Source organism: Rousettus aegyptiacus, unplaced genomic scaffold (assembly GCF_014176215.1).
Source record: "Rousettus aegyptiacus isolate mRouAeg1 unplaced genomic scaffold, mRouAeg1.p scaffold_m13_p_14, whole genome shotgun sequence".
Lineage (NCBI taxonomy): Eukaryota > Metazoa > Chordata > Mammalia > Chiroptera > Pteropodidae > Rousettus > Rousettus aegyptiacus.
Window position 1 is genome coordinate 56,323,185 of NW_023416289.1, and position 21,225 is coordinate 56,344,409.

Below are 21,225 nucleotides of genomic sequence, written 5' to 3' on the forward strand. Positions count from 1 at the left end.
TAGCTCAAGTCTGGCTTTAAATCCTTGACTTCTTGTCCCATTTACAAATGGTAACCGTTTACATTAATCACGCGCTTACTGTGCGCCGGACACTCTGCTAAATATTTATACGCATCATCTCATTTAATCTCCCCCCTAAAGCTCATGAGGTATGCACTACTATTTCCCCCATGTTACAGGTGAGGAAACTGAGCTCTATAAACACCGAGAGGTCTGCACAAGTATGAGCTGACCTGCGGTTTGAGCGCAGGCTGTCCAGGGTCAGGGCTGGAATGCTCTCTCATGGTCGCTCCTGGTTCCGTTTCTTTCCTCGTCATCACAGTTGGACTCAGGGATCGAGCCGTGCACTCACTCGGTCCTTATCCTCTGTCTTCCTATGGGCTCAGCTATTGCCCTCGTCCCCCAGCCCCAATATCATCTGTCTCCTTCTCTGGTTTTAGCCCTTCAGACCTGAACCCAGTGGCCTGGCCAAAACTCCAGCCTAAGTGACCACAAAACCTTCATTTTATGGTTTTTTTTTTTTCATTGAATGGCATGTCACTGTAGCCACAAGGACTTTCTTCTATTGGATCATTTAGAACAAGAGAGTTTTTGTTGTTTTGTTTTGTTTTACACCGAGATAGAACACGGTAGTGAAATAGACCTCCTAAAATTCACATGTGACCAAGTGGATGGATGTAATGTTGGAGATTCCTGCATTTCCTGACTAGAAATCATTTGGCACGTGCACAGACACACACACACACACACGCACGCACGCACGCACATGCACGCACAGTGGAAAATGTCAATTAACCATAATGTTTAGGAAATGGGTTTCTCGAGATAAGTTGGAATTTTTCTTCGTTAATTGATGATCAAGAAAAACGCAAACCTTTTATTTCCATTGACATTATCATCAAAATTGTTTTTTTTTTTTAATGGATAAATCCATTTCCCTGCCTCGAAAATCATAGTAAACCGAACATGCCTCATTCTTTATTTGAAGACTTAGATTATTACCGTTCCCCAGGCTCCGTTTTATGAATTATTGGTAGTTATTACTGTAAACATAGACTGTGTAAGAAGATTAGAAACAGAAGGGATTTTTCTGATTTTTTCCTATGAGCACAAGTCTATAGTATTTTTGTTCTCTCTCATCAGAAGTGACTTTTCTCATTACTGCGAACCCAAGAATCAGAGGGAAAGGGTCACCCGTGACCATCGATTATGCCCGCATTAACCATCTCGTGATTCCGCTTCGGCTTCTCAGTTCACTCTTGTCCAGGGGCTCGATCCTGCTCCCCTCCTTTCTGCATTCCCAGGCAGAATCGCTTTTCCCTTCTCCCTGTCTCCACAAACCGCGTGTAGCGCTTACCGCCTCGTCTCGCGGGCTCTCGTCCACGACCCACGTCCTGCCCTCCCTCCCCTTCGCTCACCCTTGTGCTTTCTGACTTCTCCGCCGCCTTTAATCCTCACACACCTTCGGTGCCACCTCATGTGACGCCGAGAGGATCCACCTTGATTTCAGTAGTGTGGTCTGGAGTAGCAACGGTTGATACGAGGAGTGAGGACCCCAAAATCCTGAGGGGAACTCTGTCGATCCTCAGTCATGTGACCGCAAACAAAAGTAGAGTGTTAGCATTGGATGCGCCTTGTGAGAACGTGAGCTCACTTATCTTATACAGGAAACCAAAGCGTAGATAGGTCAAGTTTCTCATCCATTGTTACACAACCACAGTTTGAACTCTGGGTTTCTGGTTGTAGGTCCGTTATTCTTTTCTATCACATCTGTCACATAAGTTTCTCCTTCTTGAGACCTATATTGACTTTGGGCAGAAAAATAAGACCCTATGACAGTTGTGAAGGTGCTTTGAAAAAGGTCGAATGCTATCTACGTACGCACCCATACCTCAGATGTGAACACCGCCAGCAAGACTATCCAGGATGCCACCTGACTCAAACCTGTGCTGAGAACTTCAGCAAAGAGTAAACTGCTAACGATTTTTTTTTGTGTGTGGATCCTGCCAGAATATTTCTAAAATACAATTTCAGAAACTCCTTTATTGGCCCTCAGGCAACACTGAGGGGTGAAGTTTACTGTGACTAACCTAAGGACTGATCACTTTTCCTTCCTACTGCTATAATACAGATGAAAGGAAAGATACCACCAGAGCGAGAGCAAACTCCACAGAAAAGCACCGGCTGATGAAGAATCTCTCGTACCGTGTACCTGTTAGTCAGTCTAAGGCGAACAGCAGCAATCTTTCGAATGAATTTGCAAAAACAAAGAAAGGCACAACAAATAATGGTGGGCAGCCCCTGGCAGTAGGTGCTCCAAGGAGGCCGCGGGATGAAACCAAGATTAGATGATAGAGACTGGTGTTGAGTCGTCTAGAAGGTTCAGAAGGAGTTAAAATGGAAGGACTGACCAGGTCAGGGAAGTGAGGCTGTGAGTCTAAACTAAACAAGCTCCACCCTGTCCTCACCCCCAAGGGAGGGGGATGGCGGGCTCACAGGTGCCACATGCAAACTGAAGTAAGGACGGCGGGAGGGTCGTCCCCTCCACGTGACCCCCCACTCCCTCCTCCTGCACGAGAGAGTGTGGCCTGGGGAGAGACGGCGGGATTCACCATTCCTCAGGCAGGTGGTCTGCAAATTCCCAGCGCTTGCTTTGCTCAGTGCTCAGAAACTCATAGCCTTCAGGACTCTTCCTTCGTGCTTACAGGAAGTCCCTATGAGAACGGAAGACGTTCGTTCCTTTTCATGCTTGCAACCGCTTGCCATACGAAGGGTCAAAGGACAGAAATCCACCCCTGGGATCTCGAGGAGAAAAATCCTCATCTCGACAAAACAAAACAAAGCAAACAAAACACCCGATGACATTGCTGGACACACACCAGGTTCTTGGTGGGAGTCGTTTGTCATTAGTGAAAAATCGGTTCCCTATTAATAATGTCATTTTCTATGAATAAAATCTGCTCACATGGGCTATATGGGAAGAGCCCCTTAATTTGCTTCCTGAAGAGGGGAAGAGGAGCCGCTGGTCCCAGGAAACGGAGGGGCGGTGTCACGGAGCTCAGCTGGAAGCCGATTTCAGACCAGAGTAATTGCCAAGATGATTAATTATCCCTCTGAGCCGTACACAAGTGTTCCTGTCTCTCCTCCTCCCCGCTGGGCTGACTTCAGAAGGGGAGCTGGCCCACGCTGGTGGGTCCAGCTGCCCAGGCACCGCCAGGGCCACGGCCTCACTGTACCCCGCAGAGCGACCGCCAGGTCATGTGAGGCCTTCCCGAGGCGTCACCTTGTCATGGCACACACCCTCTTTCTTCAAGAGAACACCCTGCATTCTTCTCTACTCCTCAGGCCTTTGTGAGAGCGTGTTCCTCCTGGGCTTTCCTTCGGCTGTGAGGAAGGAGACAGGGAAAGGCATGAACCTTAGCTAGAGCGCCTGCTCCCAGCTGAGCGTTTGCCCAGTGTGATGGCCCAACGGGCTATAATTCTTCTACACATAAAAGGGGCTGAGGTCAGCCAAGTAAGGAGTCAAGCTTGTAAAGCTAGGGGCAGGACCGGGACCCCTGGTCTTCCGACGGCAAAGTGCCTTGCCTTTGTACTCCGCCAAGACCTCTCACACCGAGCACCCAGTTCAACACGCAGTGCTTTACAATGGAGGCCACATAGATTACCTTCCCCCAGAAAAAGCCATATAGCTGTTTCCATAAGCTGCAGAGCCCTGTCTAAGAGGCGAGATGAAGCCAGCATGGATCAAGAGATGATGTAGAGTAGAGGCTAGGAGTCCTGTCCTTGCAACCATGTTGCCCGGGTTCGTATCCCAAGTCTCCCAGTTGCTATATGTATGGGTGGCCCTGAGGAATTGACTTAAATACTCTTTGCTCTGTTTTCTCAGCTGAGAAATGGGTATGTCAAAGAGTGCTTACCTCCACAAAATTATTATGAAGCTTAAAAGACATTCGGACAGTGCTTAGAACTGTTCCTGGGGCCTAGCAACCATGTAATAATTATCAGCTGTTATTACCATCATAGTCACAATGTATATTCAACTAATAAGCCATAGATGAGTTGACATGAATGCAAACTTGACGAAAAATTGGTGGCAAAAAAGAAAAAAAAAAAAAGGAAAGCAGGGAAGGAAAAAAAAAAACATAATTGATTCAGCCACAATTCAGATAAAGAAGATCTGGAAGTTTGAGCTGGCCATAAGCTCAGTATGAGAGTCTGATGCAATTAGTTTTCTAAAAGTAAGCGAATACGGTAAGAAACTGCATGGACATCATCAGAGTGTCCTTAGAGTCTTCCACCTTCTGCTCTTGTCGATCAGTCCTGAGCCGAGCAGTCTCATTCCTGAGCAAGATCCTTTGAATGGGGAAATTCATAACCCCAAACTGGAGTGTGTCTGGACTAGAGAGGGCAGGAGGAGGAGGGAGGGGTCCGGCAACTTCTCCATGCGGGGAGCACTTGATGAAAACGCGGAGGTCAAATTTGGAAGCATGACAAAGAGGGAGAATCTTGACTCACTACTGGAGAGATTCTTTTAATTGCTACGCCTGTCCCACTTTGGAGGGGTCTGTCTGCTGGCGTATGAGCACCCATCTCTGAGAGTAAACTTGAAGTGGTGGAAGAAGAACTTGCATGAACTTTGCTAAGAAGATCTGAATTACGTAAGCCGCTGGAAGACTTCTGACCACATCTGATATTTTTCAGATTCTAGGACAGAAAGAGATAAGCCGTCTCAGAGGCACCTGCCTCTGGCGACCAGTGTCTACATCTACGACTCCCCGTATGGACCCTCACGGTCCATTACCTCTGATTTCCATGGTGGGCAGAGCTGTCCCCACCAGAGGCGATGCCGCTCACTAGGAAACCCATGGACTTCCGCTTCTTCCCATCGGGCTGGATGCTTTCTAGGAATCAGGTGGATTCGTCCTCGTTTCTATCTAAGCCAGTCACATCTGTTCCTGTAATTGCCTGGTCTCATTAAACGTTATGTAAACTGGTGAAATCTTAGTGTGAGAAGAAGGCAAGATGTTGTGTCTACGGAAAAGGAGTCGCACGCTTTGGAAAGAGTTGATGAAGGCGATGCGCCGAGAAGTAATTGCCGTTAAATTAGGTGTGAGTGGGACAAACGGATAAGATTGGGAGAGATCATTAAAATCTACATGGATTCTCTTGTGAGATTGCAAGTCTTTAAATCCTTGCTCCACTTTGCGGGAACGGAACAATCAGAGATGCTGCCTGAAGAGTGTGATTTGGGCAAAGCGAAGATGCAGAACTCTGATCACCAGGCCCGTGTGCAGAGAGACGGCCTCGGCCCTCTGTCCAAAGGTGCACAAATCAAAGATACGTTCTTACATCTTTTCGGTTAAAAAGTTTAATATGCGGCGTTTCTTTTTTTTACGATTCTCGGCTGACTGGGCTTTTAAATTCATCACCGACTTTCTCTACCAGTCATAACTGCTACTCTTCAGCCAAATGACAGCCAAGTGACTCCGGTAGATAACTGCCCACCAGAACAGAGGATTCCCAAGGACAGGGACTTCTTGCTTGCAATTGTTGCCTCTACCTGAGTACCTGAAAAACGGCTGTGCTCAAGAAATAGTTGTTGAATAAATAAATGCAAAATGCAAAGATGTTCTCCAAGTAGAGCAAGGTTTTTCATTTTTCAAGAATTTAAAACCTAGATATCCCAAATCTATATGAAATTTCTAGATTTATAGGTTAGTCCATAAAAATAAAAAATGCTGTGTGGGCAAATCATAATATGCTTGTGGGCTGGGTTTGACCAGAGAGGGTAGGACTTGGCCCTTGGGTAGCTAATTGGATATCCTAATCCCATAGTAGAAGCGATTAACCAAGCGTGACCACTTAGAATGGTGGTCTATGGACTCAGGCATCGTTCTCAAATTAGATGGAGCATTTGAGAAAAAACTCTGGATACATTTTTTAAAAGTTCATACCCAGCGCATGGTTGGGTAACACAAAATTTCCAAGTCGTTTTGCTGCATTTCCAAGTTGTAATTCCAGTTATTGTATGTCTGTGCTTAACTTTAATTTGTTTGGCATAGAAAAACACTTCCATGCCTTTGATTCTATAAAGTAGTTTAGAAGATACATTTAAGAAGTACTAATATGCCTTGAGCTGCATCATCCTCTTTTTAATTTCAAATGCCAGCAGCAAGGGAAGGAAGCCAGTTTCTACTTGAGACACCAAGTCCTAGAAGCAAAACAAAAACGTTTCATGCAATTTATCACCCCAGTCCAACCAGCAGGATCGTGCATGGCCTTGACTGTTTTTCTAGGTCAAGTATTTTGACAATGTCCATAGCCTTGAACTTTAGAGTTGCAGAGGAACAAAAGGAAAAAAAAAATACCCTAGAAGCTGTGGTTCCACTCCATACACATGTAACATGAATTGACTAACAAACTAAATTTAGCACGGAGAGGGCAAAAGAACATTTGACTTCAGACAAACGCCTAAGAGAGAAGAGAAAGAAGATTTTTCTTAGTCACATTCATAACCTGAGTTGTAATAGGTGCAGAGTAAACCAGGGAGGGAGGGCATGGCAAAGACTCGAGTCCTGTCGAGGAAAAGTCCGCTAGAGAAACTTCTCCAGGTGTCTGGAGGTGAATCCTTCTCAGCTGAGCAAAGTCCTTGCTTGACCTGATGATTTCGCATCATTGCCGAGGGCTTGGTTCACAGATTCCAAACTTCCTCCTTGCGTTTTATGGGTTTTGGCTCCCGACGACCTCCTCTAGCACAACAGCCTCAAACGTCTTGAAAGACTCATCATCATCACTCACTTTAGGATGAGATTTTTTTTTTTTTTCTTCCCAGAGTGAAGCACAAAGAAAAGAGGCCGATCCCAGTAACTCCTCCAATACAGCCTGAGGGAACAACTCAACAATCCAAGAACATTCATAAAGAAAAATGGATGTGAGGAGCCAGAATTATAGGAAGCATATTAACTTTCATGCCTGATTACTTGAAGTCAGCAAACTGGGGCTTGGATTCCAAATGTTTGAGGTCTACTCCAGCCTGTGCATGCTCTACCTAGCTGGCTACTTACTTGCCAAATGTATTGGCCACCTCAACTGCAAAATCAGCACTAAAACTATGTTTACATCCAGGGTTGTTATAAGCATTCAGTGAAACAATGTAAGTCAAATACCTGGTGTAGTCTGTTCACTCATTAAAGTTTATGTATCATGGTTATGATGTTACCAGATGAGGATCTAGAGCAACAAATTCATATAGATTTACAAACAAGACACCTTTGAGAATTCAATCTATTACCCAGGACCACCATGTTGAATGCTGCCCAGACTGAACATCATATAAGCTCAGGCTGCACCAGCCTCATAAATCAGGATCTAAATGGCGCCCCCTGGAGCCGTGCATCATGCCAAGCCACCATTCATTCCGATTAAGAGCACAGAAAATGATAGGCATGCATTGAACCAGCAGAGAGCATTGAAAATGAGCCTATGGTTGTAGATGTAATTAAGGGATTTGACGTGACAAAGGTAATACGGATCTGGATACTTTGCCTAGAATTGAAAGTTGTTTGAATTTTTAATATGGCCTCTGCCTTGGAGACAAATCGCTGTTTTGATTCCATTCATAGAGAACATCTGGTTATTTTGGGAAAAGAAAGTAGGGAAAGAAAGAACAGCCAAGTGAACTCTACGTTGAAGGGTTGTTGTAAAGACTGGATCCTTGGTACAGAAATGCACTCGTGATAAGTGCTCGGTAAGTATTAGCTAGCAAAGTTAGTATTAGCATAATTTTTAGCCCATTCGAGAAGATGTTGAAGAGAAGAAAGTGGATGTAATTCTAGCGCCAACATCCAATAGACGTACAGAGTGCGTTTTGAGTTTTAAAAAAGTGAATGGCTTTCTTCTCATCAAACTAAATATTGCGCCGCCTCCTCCTCCTCCTCCTCCTCCTCCATCTTATGCCTTCTTGCCATGTTTTTCTGCCTTTGCCATCTCTGTCTCATGCACCCCACCAAAAATCACGCAAGTCGATGAACCGATATCAGTGGGGGAAAAAAAAAAAGCAGAAAAAGGTCAAAGTCATCAAATCTCAGCGAATAGGGGTGTGCACACGCAACCTCGGGTTTTCTGTTTTTCCTACATTTCTGCATCTTGGCAGCATTTCACACTGTCACTCTTTTCCTTTGGCCGTTTCGTTGCATGTACGACGACATCGTACTGCGTTTTCACTGTCCAGATTCCATATAAACGATGTCGGGCTTCTCCTGGGCTCCCTTGCCACCTCTGTTTTCCTTGGCAAAGTGTCTGTTCAGAACTTTTCCTCATTTTTAATAAATCGAGTTATCTGTTTCCTTACGGTTTAGTTTTATGTATTCTGCGTGCATGACCTTTTTTAGCAGACATATGTTTTCCAAATATCTTCCTATGGGGCAGCTCTGATGGAAGTATGACTTGAGCTTGGACTAAGAGTTGATACATGTGCTTTTTCAGTATGAAGTGTGTCATTATAGTCGCCTTTAATTTGCTGTGATTTCTGAATCTGTGTATGAAACTTTTCTCAAAAGCTCTGGAAAATCCCCAGCTATTATATCTTTAAATATTACCTCACCTAAAGAAAAAGCAAAGAAAAAAAAAAAAAGAATGCAGTTCCCGAGAGCTCACTTAATGCCTGTCTCCTTGGTCACCCACACATAGGCGGAAATGGTGTCTGTATGATTCATTGCTGGGTATTCAGAGCCTAGGACACTCGTACATTAATGACCCTTAATAAATGCTTATTCAATAAAAGAATAAGCAAATAAACAAACAAATGATTAGCGAGTCGTCTGGTGCAAGTTATATTAATAAAAAACAAAAGGGCTTTTAGAAGGAGGAGATAAAGTTGGAGAGGCAGCCTGAGAAATGACGGTGAATGCTAGTCAGATGGGTTTCGGTTTTATTCGTTAAGCAGATGAACGGTTTTAAGATGTGGACCGAGAGAGTGTGAAGCGAGCTGTCTGCTGTGGGCATCTGCAGAACCACATGGATGCATTTGAGAAGATAAATTCTGGACACCGGGAATCCTTTAGAGTGTTTTCCAATACTCAGAGAGAGAGAGAGAGAGAGAAGGAGAGAGAGAGAGAGAGAGAGAGAGAGAGTCGATGCAGGCCTGATCTAAGGAGATATAATACCCTGGGAAATGATATGAAGAGATTATGTTTGGGGTTTAGAAACTCACTGAATTTAAATGAGGAAGGGAGGATAGCTGAGCTCGAGTAGAGAATAGTCTCAGAACAAATGTTTCCCATAGAAATTTACGCAGGATGCTTGCTGTGGACCAGTCATGTCCCCTCTAAACTAACTCATATGTGAAAGTGCTAAGCCCCAGTGTAACTGTATTTGGAGAGAGAACCTAGTAGGAGGTAATTAAGGTTAAATGAGGTCATTGGGTGTGGCCTTGATACACTGGGATTGGTGTTCTTATGAAAAGATATACCAGAGAACCAGAGAGATTTAGAGCTTTGTATGTTTCTTTCTCTCTCTCTCTCTCTCTCTCTCTCTCTCTCTCTTTCTCTAACACACACACACACTCACTCACACACAGTGAGAAGGTGGCCATCTGTAAGCTAGGAGGAGTGCTCTCAATAGAAACAGAATTGACCAGTACCCGGATATTAAACTTTTCGTGCTCCAGAATCACGAACAAATGAATTTCTGTTATTTAAGCTTCTCAGTCTGTAGTATTTTGTTACGGCAGCTGGGCCAGCTGCTACAACATGGGAGAAGTTGGGGAGCCTGACTTCTATAGAAATCTTTAAGATGCCGCCGTGAATTTCAGAGTTAGCCTGGAAAAGATTCAGGTAGAAAACCTGGTTCTTGCAATTGCGGGAAGTTCTCACTTCGTGTCATTGACGGTTTCTGCAACCATAAGCGAAACGTATTAACGAAACCATCTTTCCCATAGGTAAATTGAGAGAAACAACAGCTAAGTTCCTATGGCCTCTCATCAACGTTACAAAGAAAAGACAGCGTTGGACAAAATATCATTCAAGAACCTGCTGTACAAGGTACGTGAATTTTGGCGAGTTACTTTGTTTGTTAGAGGCTCAATGTTCTTATCTGCACCAATGCGAGCATTGGCACAAACAAGAACTAAGTCCCTGTGGCATCTCATCAATGTCACAGCAGAGCAGCATTGAACAAAACGACGTCATTCAAGAAACTGCTGTACCAGGTATGTGAATTTGGGCAAGTTTCTTTATTCAGCAGAGCCTCACTTTTTCTTATCTGCACCAATGCAGATATCATATCCACTTCCCAGGGCTGTTGGAGAGAATTAAACAAAAGTCGTGTTTGGTACACCCCAAGGAGCATTTGGCACAAGTTGGTATTCGGGAGGAAATATTAAATCCCTTTCTTATCCTAGTGCCAAAGCAAAGTGCCTCACCTAAGTCCTGCGCCTCTGCTTCCTGCATGTTCTGGAAAGGAGCAGGGAGAACAGGTTGTGGGCACCTTGGTGTTTATTTTAGATACCGTTCTCCCGAGGCAACGTTGCCAGGTTAGGAGTGTTAGTTTAGCCTTTGGAACGCTTTCCCGTTCAACTTCCAAATTCAAAATGGCCCACTCACTTACTTTGGAACTTAAAACTTCCAGAAGTAATGATATCCACCTGCACCCTCTCTCAAGGGAGAAGAGTAAAATAATTTGACGTGTTTCACCTTCCAAAGAGGTCGTAAGAGAGGCGATGTCTCTTTCGACGCAGCTGGGCGTGGTTAGGGGACGTTCTCAAGGTCACAGAACTGGTAGGGGCCAGCGTTAGAGTCGGCTCTATTGGTGGCGAAGTCCTCATGCCTTCCCATCACCACCTCGCCTGTCGTAAAACGTGGAGGCTGCTTCGGAGCAGAGCTGGGGCCGGAGGGACATGTTTTCACGGGGCGGATGTGCCGCTGCGTTCAGCATGTGTCCCGAGGCGGCTTTCCTCCTCTTCCGCGCCGCAAAGTGCCCACAATTTAGCCCCAGGTGTTCTTGGCCGAGAGGTTCTTCGAATGCTGGCATGGATGCTTTCTCTTTGTCCCGCACTTACAGCAATTACAAAGAAGGGTTACTTTGTGTGGTTGTTCCTACCCTGTAATTTTGTTTTCAGTTGCCAAGATCCGTGCATTTGAGGTATGATCACTGGGTTGGATTGCAAACTTAAGAGTTATTTATTTATTTTTTTTCTGTAACTTCTCTGAAGTTAAAATTAAATTTTAAGATATTTACTGTCGCCATAAATAAGTTTCAGAATTTGCTCCCTTATTTTCAACTTTTCATTTTTCACCTCTCTGAGTGTACTGTTGGAGGCCTTCACAGTTAACATCTTTGACTTTCTTTTTCTTTTGTCTCTTTCCTTCCCCTCTCCTTTCCTTCTCTCTCTTTCCTTCCTTCCTTCCTTCCTCCCTCCCTCCCTCCCTCTCTCCCTCTCCTCTCTCTCCTCTCTCCCTTTTTCTCTTTCTTCTTTCCTTTTCTTTCTTTCTTTCTTTCTTCTTTCTTTCTTTCTTTTCTTTCTTTCTTTTCTCTTTCTTTCTTTCTTTCTTTCTTTCTTTCTTTCTCTCTCTCTCTCTCTCTCTCTCTCTCTCTCTCTCTTTCTTTCTTTCTTTCTTCTCTTTCTCTCTTTCTCTCTCTTTCTCTCTCTCTCTCTCTCCCTCCCTCCCTCCCTCCTTTCTTTTCCTTCCTTCTTTCTTTTCCCTTCTTTTCCTGAAATCAAGCTATATTGAAGCATATAGACAATGATTGCATAAAAACCTTACATTTATCTTAAAAGTAGATAAGCTATTTATACTAGCATTCACGGAAGTATACGTAATTTAGGGTGGAAAATATTAATATTGTGGAGATGATCCATAAAGCTAGAAGGGACCTGTCAGTGCTAAGATGGAACTGTATTAGACAAACTTGAAAAGAGACTCTTAAAATTGAAACTCTGTGATATCCAACCCCTATTAAATGAACCCGTGCAACAACTTGATGGCAGGCATGTTCTGTGACTGAAGTCACCCAGGAAGTGATACCTAATCAGTTAACCGAGAACAGAAGCGCGTTCAGCTCAGATGGGCAGCGTAACCAGCGCGCCCAGTAAAAGTCTCCGACTTCCGGAGGGTCTCTTTCTGCGTAGCATGTTCGTGACTCACCAGTGCGTCTCCTTCTGTGAGCCCCGCCGGTGGCCTTGCGTGGGTGGTAAGACAGGGGGCTGGTCATGCCTGTGCTTCTAGAACAGTGGAGTCGATCCTGCCAACCAAGGGAATAGCAGAATCCCTCGCTCTGCTCGTGGCCAAGAGCAGCAAGGCCTCTGGACCACCCAGACACCAGTCTCAACTTCTTCACTATCTACACCGCCCTGCAAAAGTCACTTCACTCACTTGCTCTTCTCTTCCATCCACATAAGGGGGTTGAGTGGGCTTCCACTGGATTTTAAAAATCCAGAGCAGGCAAGCATCTGCAGGCAGTGCAGGCTCCTTGCAGAGGAAGATAGCTGAGTAATTGTTTTTGGAGAAATCATCAGCGCTTCGATCCTCAAGTCAGTCTCCTGGTCTGCGCCTCGCGTGGGCTCCACTGTGACTCTGCTGGGTGTCGCGACCTCTCAGCTCGGGTGGAAACGATGGTTCTCTTGTTGATGGGCTGTGGGGCTTTCAGCAAACTAGTTAATTCCTCTGACCTTCTCTGTTTCCTCTCTGGTGATGTGGGCTTCCTAACATCCCACAGCATCTGCGAAGCCGAGTGAGTCGGGTTACACAGAGTCTCACCCAGTGATGGGCAGATGAGTCTCAGGCACTATATCACTCCTGCTCTTGAAATCTGTGTTTCTCTGTGTGTGTGTGTGTGTTTCAAGCACACCGAACTGCATCATAGCATGCTAGCCATCTCTCTCATTACCCCTTTCATCTTTCCTGGAAAGTGTTTCTTTCCTGATGCTTAAGAAAAAGCTGAACACACAGGGCAAGTACATTAATATGGATCAATAGCAATGATAGAGCCAGCAAAGCCAAGGTTTCTGCCTTGTGGAAAACAGGACCTAAACAGACTTGTGTAGGAGTTGTGCTCTGGACCTATTGCCAAGACTCTGAGGAGTCATTTACGTATCCCAGCATCCCGGGATATCAGTGTGATCATAGGGGTAACGAGAGTTTTGAGGAGGAGTGTCAAAGGAGAAGGGTGCTTCTTACGTAGCTAGAAATGCACACGTGTAAGTTATTTATGTACTTTATAAAGATTAAAAAAAAAAAAATGGAACTCCGAGTCTCTTCTTCCCACTGTCTTTGAAATCTTTTTCTGCACTTAAGGGATTTTCCGCTCATTGCTGGTGAGTCCTCAAGGTGACTTGAGAAAGTCCCCCAGACTGGGAGGCGGAGAAGCTCGCTCTGCCCCGTCAGCCTTTGAGTGTTGACTACACACACACACACACACACGCACATGCACACGCACACACACACTCCTTCAGGAAAATAAATGACTGGGCGTGGGGCTCACACATGTCCCTGCAGACGCCATCCTAGCGACCCGCAGACCCTCCGCCGGCCCGACGCCTGCGCAGACGGGAGGGGCCGGGCCGTCTGCGACCTCCAGCAGGTGCGGAGGAGGCTCTCCACGCCGAGCACCCCCCGGCCCCGTTTGTGGTTTGTGCCGTGTGTGTGCAGTGAGCCGTGCTGCAGCCGAGACGGCTCAGAGAAAGAGGAAACCCGTTGGGCTATTTTTCACCATTACGTACTTCACTTCCTAATGAATGAGATCCAGAGCGTGCAAGCAGCCAGTCTGGGAGATCATCATCTTCGGGAAAAAATCACAGACCTAACACCGCGCAACGTGAAAACCAAATGAACCCAGAGGAGAGACGTTTGGGTGAAAATTAATCCTGTACCGCTCTTCTCAGAGCCTGGGCCCTCCCTAGAAGTTTGTGTGCCTCTGAGATGGATCAGGGCTCTCACCATGGTAGGGAAAAAATAAAGTGTTCAAAGAAAAAAAAGAGAGAGAGAGAAAACGCATCTTTCTGTGTTTTCATGCCAGCTTATTTTCCCCAGCAGAAAGAGATTTACTTATATGTAAGACTAGAGGAAAACTCAGTTGAGGCTAAGTCACATGTCACCTGATTCAATCCCCGGCAAGTGGCATGAATTACGGGGGTTTTTGTCAACTCCCTGCGCCAAGCAGCTCAGCAGAGCTCACAGACCATCACAGAGCTCGCCGAGGCTCCGTGCTTTGACTCCTGGTGGCCTCTTCCAGTCTCTGGGATTTCCCTTGAATCTTCAGCAGAAAAGCCTCACATTGGGATGCAGCTCCGAATGTTGGGGTCACCGGCTTGGCTTGCTGTGTCAACTCAGGGAATCCATGGACAGGAATACAATCTCCCGTGCGTCCACCAGGGAATATAATGTTTCACACCAAAAATAACAGAATACTCCCAGCGCCCCGGGGCAATATCCTGGAGTTGTTTGAGGTGAAAGAAAATTACTGTCTTCTGGGCAAAAAGAATTTAGACTCTTTAGCAGTAAACTTCAGTTGCCTTTTATCTGACACCATCTGAATATTTATTCGTATCTATTCCAGGTGAGAAAAGGGAATGGCTCTCATGCACAATCTTGTGAGATTTTTTTTTTTTTTTTTTTTTTTTTTGCTCTCTCTCTTTTTATTTCTAGCCCTAAAAGCATCTAAGATGATAAATGAGACCTTTCCGGCCACAGGCTTGCAATTTCCTAGCACATTTTAAAATGACACCTGGTGGATCTCTGAGCCCCTAGGTAACTCAAGAAGCTCTGTCCCTCTTACGGGGACAGTTCTGGAAGAAAAGGGGACAGTTCTGGAAGAAAAGGTTGCAGAGCAAGCTGGGTCTTAACACCTCCGTATCAGCCCTTCGTGGATTCCGATGAGCAGGAAATGAAAAGCAGCTACTCTCCTGGACTAGACATGCGAGCCCAGGAGGCCCCACGACCCAGCCAGTGTGCGAGCTGGTTCTCAGTTCTTCTCCACGCCTTGAACACTGTCCTCTCCTGATGGTGTGGCTTTCTCTCCTTTTTTCGTAATCATCATTGCTAGAGGGGTAGGGGAAGACTTTAGGTCCTTAAAAATGCTACCGTGAAAGGGTCTGTCTCGTCCTTTTCTCCCCCTGGCCAAAGTGACCCAAAACCCCTCGAAGCTGGACAAGAAGAGCGAAAGCAAAGCACACACGAGAGCCCCGATGACCTTCCCCAGGTCTCCATTTCTCTCTCAAGCCATCTTTACGCTTCCTGGGACACCGAGGGGTATGGAAGAAGCATTAACGAGCTCGAGACTTTTATGATTTCGCAGAAGTCATCTTACTGTTCTCGGTTCTACTCATATATAAAAAGGGGAAGCACAATCACTCTGTAGCCTTGGGCTTGTCAGGGGGCATTTGGGCAGAAACAATTTTGAGACTCCAGAGCCCAGATCTCCCGGTAACTGCTCCCGATCTTCCTTTGGGTTCGATGGGGTCACGTGACTCGCGGTCACTGGAATTCACGTGGAAGGCTGTGTCTGACAAAAGCCTCCCCTGAGCAACCCTCCACACTGGCTTCCCTACTGCCAGCTGAACACACACAGAAAATGGCAGGATCCCACATCAGGCGTCTGGGACGCCAAGTCACCATGACGAAGGCTGTGCCCCAACCAGCCGAGTCTGTGCTGGACTCGTCTGAGAGTGAAAATAAAGGTTGTTTTCTACGTTAAGTCACTGACGTTTCAAGATTTGTTGGTGACCGAAGTCAGGTTCACCCGAATTAATACAAGAGTCAAGTTGGGGGTGGGTTGGGGTGGGGTGGGGGTGGGTGGGAAAACATTGTGCGAACTCTAATGTTCAGATTTAAAGGTTTCTATTGGTTAGGTTGCATGAAGCAAAACGACTAAACTTATATTAAAATAAAACATTATTGGCTAATATTCATTCAACACTCACTGAAGGATGCCAACCTCCCATAGCTTATTTAATTTATGTCTTCCAGCTACCTTAAATAAATCTTTTCTTTTTCCTTTTTCTTTTCTTTTCTTTTCTTTTCTTTTCTTTTCTTTTCTTTTCTTTTCTTTTCTTTTCTTTTCTTTTCTTTTCTTTTCTTTTCTTCTTTTTTAGGTATGTCAGGGAAGAAAACGAGCTTTCAAGAAATTAAGTCACTTGCCCCAAATCATATAAGTGCCAAGGGCTGAGGCTTTAATCAAAGTTCTGTTTTTGTTTGTTTGTTTGCTTCAGACCTGTTTTATACTCTATAATAGTATTCAAACAGTTTAAACCTATTTTAGAGGAACGTCAAATTGTTTACTTCTTCTATCTCAGAGGAATAGCAGATAGGTATGCACATGAAATACTCTCTTCATTCCAGGAGGTCTAAAAATCCTGATGCTGGAAGTGACACTCTTTGAAGTCGCTCTCCACGTGTGGCTAACTGTTTCTCACCCAAAAGTATGTAGTCCAAGTAATCGAGTTCTCCATTTTCTTACATTCGGAGTAACCCAGGTCAGCCTAAGGCTTGAGTAAATGAAGGTTTGTTGTTTTTGTTGTTTTAATCCTTCCGTTTCCCTCAGACTTTAAAGGTGCATTCGTCAAAACAGTGTAATCTGAGCTGGTCTTTAGATATTTTTAACCAGGCGAGGAATGGCTGCTCCATTCTCCTTTGTCAGGAATGATTTCCCTTCTGTCATTCTTAGCGGGTAGACTATCCGTGGAATGAGGACCATTATCACATTCATTTTGGATACTATTTAGGGTATTATTTTCATCCAAGGGCAGGCATTGGAACCCAGTAGATTATTTATTTCATAGACTTTGAAACTATATGGGGCTTTAATGAATGTGAGCCTTGACCTAGGGCATTTCAGATGCTAAATAAATAAATACATAAAAATCTACTCATTATATAATCAAAGAGTAAGAGAGGGCTGGATCATTTTCTTCCGGTTCAGAGACCCAATGGCCATCTCCTTCGTCCACAGGTAGTTGCAGCTGCCTTTCCTCAGACTGGAGAATTCTGGTTTGGTTAAACTTTCCGCCGTTCAGATAAAAAACAGCAGCAATTTTCTGCTTGAATTTCTCTGTGACTAAATCCATTGATCATCCTTTCTCTCTGTGAGTGAGAAGTGTGTTTTCTCCTTAATAACTCCTATCCTTCTCCCTGGATTTTTTTTTTTTTCCCTCTTCGCCTGTTTGTGTTGTGTTGGTCAGTCCTACGCGTTATTCCTCTGAGAGACAGAGAGAGGCAAAATTGAAGTTATTTTATGCTTGGGCTCCCTCGGTCCCAATTTTCAAATCCTCACGTCAATTTTCACACATCAGTGTCATGTGGTGAATGTTATGGAAATTTCAGTGGGGTCCTTGGGAGGCAATTTATACCCGAATCCCTCCCCGCTCCCCACCATCTTGCTGCAATTCCTGTCTTTTCTAAGAATAAGCGGATCTATAATTAATGTGGATGTTAAAATATAACGGCATTCAGAACTCTCATAGCGGGTTTTCGATGCCATGTCTTCTTTGCAGTATCAACACAAAAGCATAAATGCTTGCTAGCTCTCTCTCCTAATAAATGGGCTTGTGTAAAAGGAATAAAAATTACAGTTTGTTGGCGGTAAAGAGCAACTAATTACTCAGGAAGAGGCATGTTTTTATTTTTCAGAACTGCACTGAAAATGGTTTATCATGCAATAAATTTGCTAATCACCAGTTAGGAAACACGGTGCCATCACCACCTACCCATGGCGGCTTCCTTTGAAAGTTGGTGTGTTACGGTTTAGATAGGAAATTATATCCTTTTGAAAACGAACGTGGCAGAGGACAGTCGTTGAAGAGCTTAAAGCTCCTCAGCAGTCAGAACGCAAACTGCGTCAACAAGAGCTGCGGTTAATGGTGCCAACGGACAGCAGCCATTGACCTTGGCGCTGCTCTCGGCAAGCAGACCACCCCTGACCCCTTCTCGTGGAGATAATTATTCATTTTCTCCTGCTCTTTCCCTTTTAACAGTGAAAGCGAAAGGCTCCCCATTCGAGAACACTGGTCAACCTTGATTTTTTTTTTTTTAACTCTCCTCTAAAACCCCCCTTTCCTGAGCAGCTTGTCATCTATAGAATGTCGATTCTGGAAAATTTGCATTCGGTTTTCCCAGAAGAACCTTGTTAACCCAGAAAGAGAATCCAGCCTCAGAGTCAAAGCAGATGTATTGATCTACCTAGAGTAATTCTGGAGTATCTCTGTTTCCTGTCCACATGTGTACCCAGCCTAGTCTTTATGGTCCGATGATGGAGACTTGGTTGGAATGTGATAGATCCTTTTGATTTTATAAAATCAAAGGGGCTTTTTACTCATTAAAGTTTTCACACCAACATTCTTTCTTAAGTCCGTTTCCAAATTTAGGAGCCCAGGGGAATGCAGTTTGCAGAGAGTCTGTCGTTTAGAGCGTAGCCACTCCGCGTTGCGTGATGCCCCAGTCAGTCTTCCATTTTGATTCTCCTCCTACTTAATTATTGCTTTGAGAACAAGGAGCTGGCCTTTTTCTTCTTTCCCGTTTCAGTGCGTGAAGATGGCATTAATCCCTTTCTGTGAAATTAGAGCTCTTCGTTCTAAGACCCTAACCCCCAATGCCCCGTCTCAATTGCGAAATAGACTTACTTTCCCTGGCTTCTCGCTGCAGTTTTATCGTTCGTAAAATGGGACTAAAGCCTCTTAGCTACCACATGGATGAAATGAAAATAAATGGACATCTACGGCCACACCACCCCGAGCGAGCCCGATCCCGTCTGATCTCGGAAGCTAAGCAGGGTCAGGTCTGGTTAGTGCTTGGATGGGAGACCACCTAGGAAGACCAGGTGTGCTGTAGGTGTAAAAAAATAAATAAATAAATAAATAATAAATAAAATTGAAAGTAAATGAAAAAAGCGTGTGCTATCGTATCATAGTCTGCAAAAGCACCAGGGGCTTCAGATTAGTGTTTTACCCAGCTCTATTACCAAAAAAATGATGAGACACACTATAGTGTGGGATTTAAGTGGATCGGACTTTAGAATTGGATTGCTGGGTCCCCACAAGATTGTGTACATGCCATTAACCTCTCTGTGCCCCAGTTTCCTTTTCTATAAAATGAGGTTGTAGTCACCATTCTTACCTCATAAGGTGCTTGTAAGGTTTAAGAATAATCCACGTAAAGCTGTCAGGGACACTTAAGGACTCAACAGTATTAGCTAACACTTTGACTGATAAGGTTCCTCTACCTAATTTTTCTACTCGAAGTTTGTGAAACACAAGCCTGTAGAAATATATAGGTGGCCCCCCCCCCTAATGCAGGGGTCCCCAACCCCCCTGGCTGTGGACCGGTACTGGTCAGTGGCCTGTTAGGACCCGGGCTGCACAGCAGGAGGTGAGCGGTGTGACTCAAGCTTCATCTGCAGCCGCTCCCCAGCACCAGCATCACCGCCTCAGCTCTGCCTCAGATCACCAGGCATTAGGTTCTCATAGGAGCACCGGTCCTTGGCACCGAAAAGGTTGGGGACCGCTGTCCTAGAGCATTGACACATTTGTGCAGTCACTATTATGTTAGAACACAGATGTACAAATATGACTTTTTTTTTTTTTTGCTCTAACCTAAGTGTGATTTGGCCCAGTAAATAAATTCATTAATTCAACCTCTAATTTTGGATCCTTTGTGAGCGTGTAGACTATCATGTGACTATGCCCTATTAATTTTTGCTTTCCTTTTTTTCCCTTTTTTTTTTTTCTATGATGGCTACAAATAGGACAAATGTAGTAGGCGTCAGAAATAATTTATCTACGCGTGTGTAATTGGTTCGGACAAACGTATGAGAAATATATCTCTTTTTTCCACATGGAAGGACCTCCACCAGGTCCTACTTCTTTCCAGCTGGAAGGGCTCATAAACTACTTGCTAGCTTGGCAGGCTCAGCTTGACATCTCTACTTCCAGGCCAGCTAGTAGTCACTGACATTAAACCTAATGAGAGGGAGAGGTGGGGTCCAGAGATACAGATAGGGCTGAGGGAAGAAAAAGATGATCCTTAATACCTTTGACATTGAAGTACCCGCTACAGGCACAGTGCAGTGCGGCCGAGGATGCTGTTTTCAAAGGCGGCACATGTCACTCCCCTGGCCCTGAATCTAAATCGCTTCCAGGTACCCAATAAACCAGGGAGTCTGATGTCTGTCTTCAGGGCTCTGCAGGCTTCTGCCTGTCACTGAGGGCCACAGGGCAGAAGTTCATTCTGAAGTCATCAATGGGAAGTTAAACATCTCTTATTACATAAAAGTGAGGTCTGTGTGTGCGCCGCCTGACTTGGTGTGCCTCGACCATGGCTACATGTGTAAGATGAGAGGACGCTGTAACTAATATATTTACAGATATAAAGGCATAACTGCAGAACTAAATGTATTATTTATCTTCTGTCTGTCCGTCTATTCACCTGTTCATGCATCCATGCTTCCTGCCTTCATTCCTTCTACCCTCCCTTTCTACCTCCTTCCCTCTCTCCCTCCCATCCATCATCTATCTATCTATCTATCTATCTATCTATCTATCTATCTATCTTTCCATCTTTCCCTTTCCTCATATCTGCTTCAGCAGAGCTCTTTTTAGTCTGTGCAATAAAGGGCTCAGATGTGGCCCAAAACAACCAGGTAGTTTAGCCCACCCATCTGAGCTGGGCCCGTGCTTTAATTTTTTTTCTTTATGCTTTTATTTCAATACAGCTTTGGATCTTTAAAAAAAAAAAAAAAAAAAAAGAGAGTGTTCCTGGGCTTTGCTTTCTGCCCGTTCGTTCGGCGAGTGAGCGCTGGTGGAGGGGCCGGCCTGACAACCCCTCGAGGCCGAGTCCTGTTGATTAGGGGATGGGTTTCGAGCAAGCAGCTGTACTTCCGCGCCCCCCCTCAGTGACCCTTGCCAGTACCCCTCACCCATGACCTGGAGGGATAGTCCCCCGGGGAAGCGAGGTCAGACTCCGTGTCCGTCAGCCTGCGCTCGCCCCGGCTGTGTGATGGAGCGTTTTCTGACGTTGACACCCATGCGGTGGAGGCCGGATCGAGGCCGGCTTCTCTCGTTTCACGTTGAGCTGTCATCCGAAAGGGCTCGCTGCTTAGCCTGGGCTTCTCAGACCTTCCAGGCCACGTCGACATCCTCAGCCTGCGGCTCTGGCTGCCACCTCTGCTGCCGTAACTTAAAACTTGGGGCACTTTCATTCAAGCTGAAGTCTGGAGAATACTATTTTCAAAACTAAGAAT

General features: G+C 45.1%; 1 protein-coding gene and 1 pseudogene across 2 annotated transcripts in view; both read left to right on the forward strand.

Annotated features, from left to right (window-relative positions):
- Positions 1 to 21,225, forward strand: part of LOC107509365 — a 951,183-nt gene that overhangs the window by 83,028 nt on the left and 846,930 nt on the right. For both annotated transcript variants that reach the window (XR_004954347.1, XM_036232014.1), the window contains exon 2: positions 9,938 to 10,040. The gene's annotated coding sequence lies outside the window, so the exon portion shown is untranslated. The remainder of the gene's footprint in view (positions 1 to 9,937; positions 10,041 to 21,225) is intronic.
- On the forward strand, positions 18,701 to 18,821 carry LOC118611687 (annotated as a pseudogene).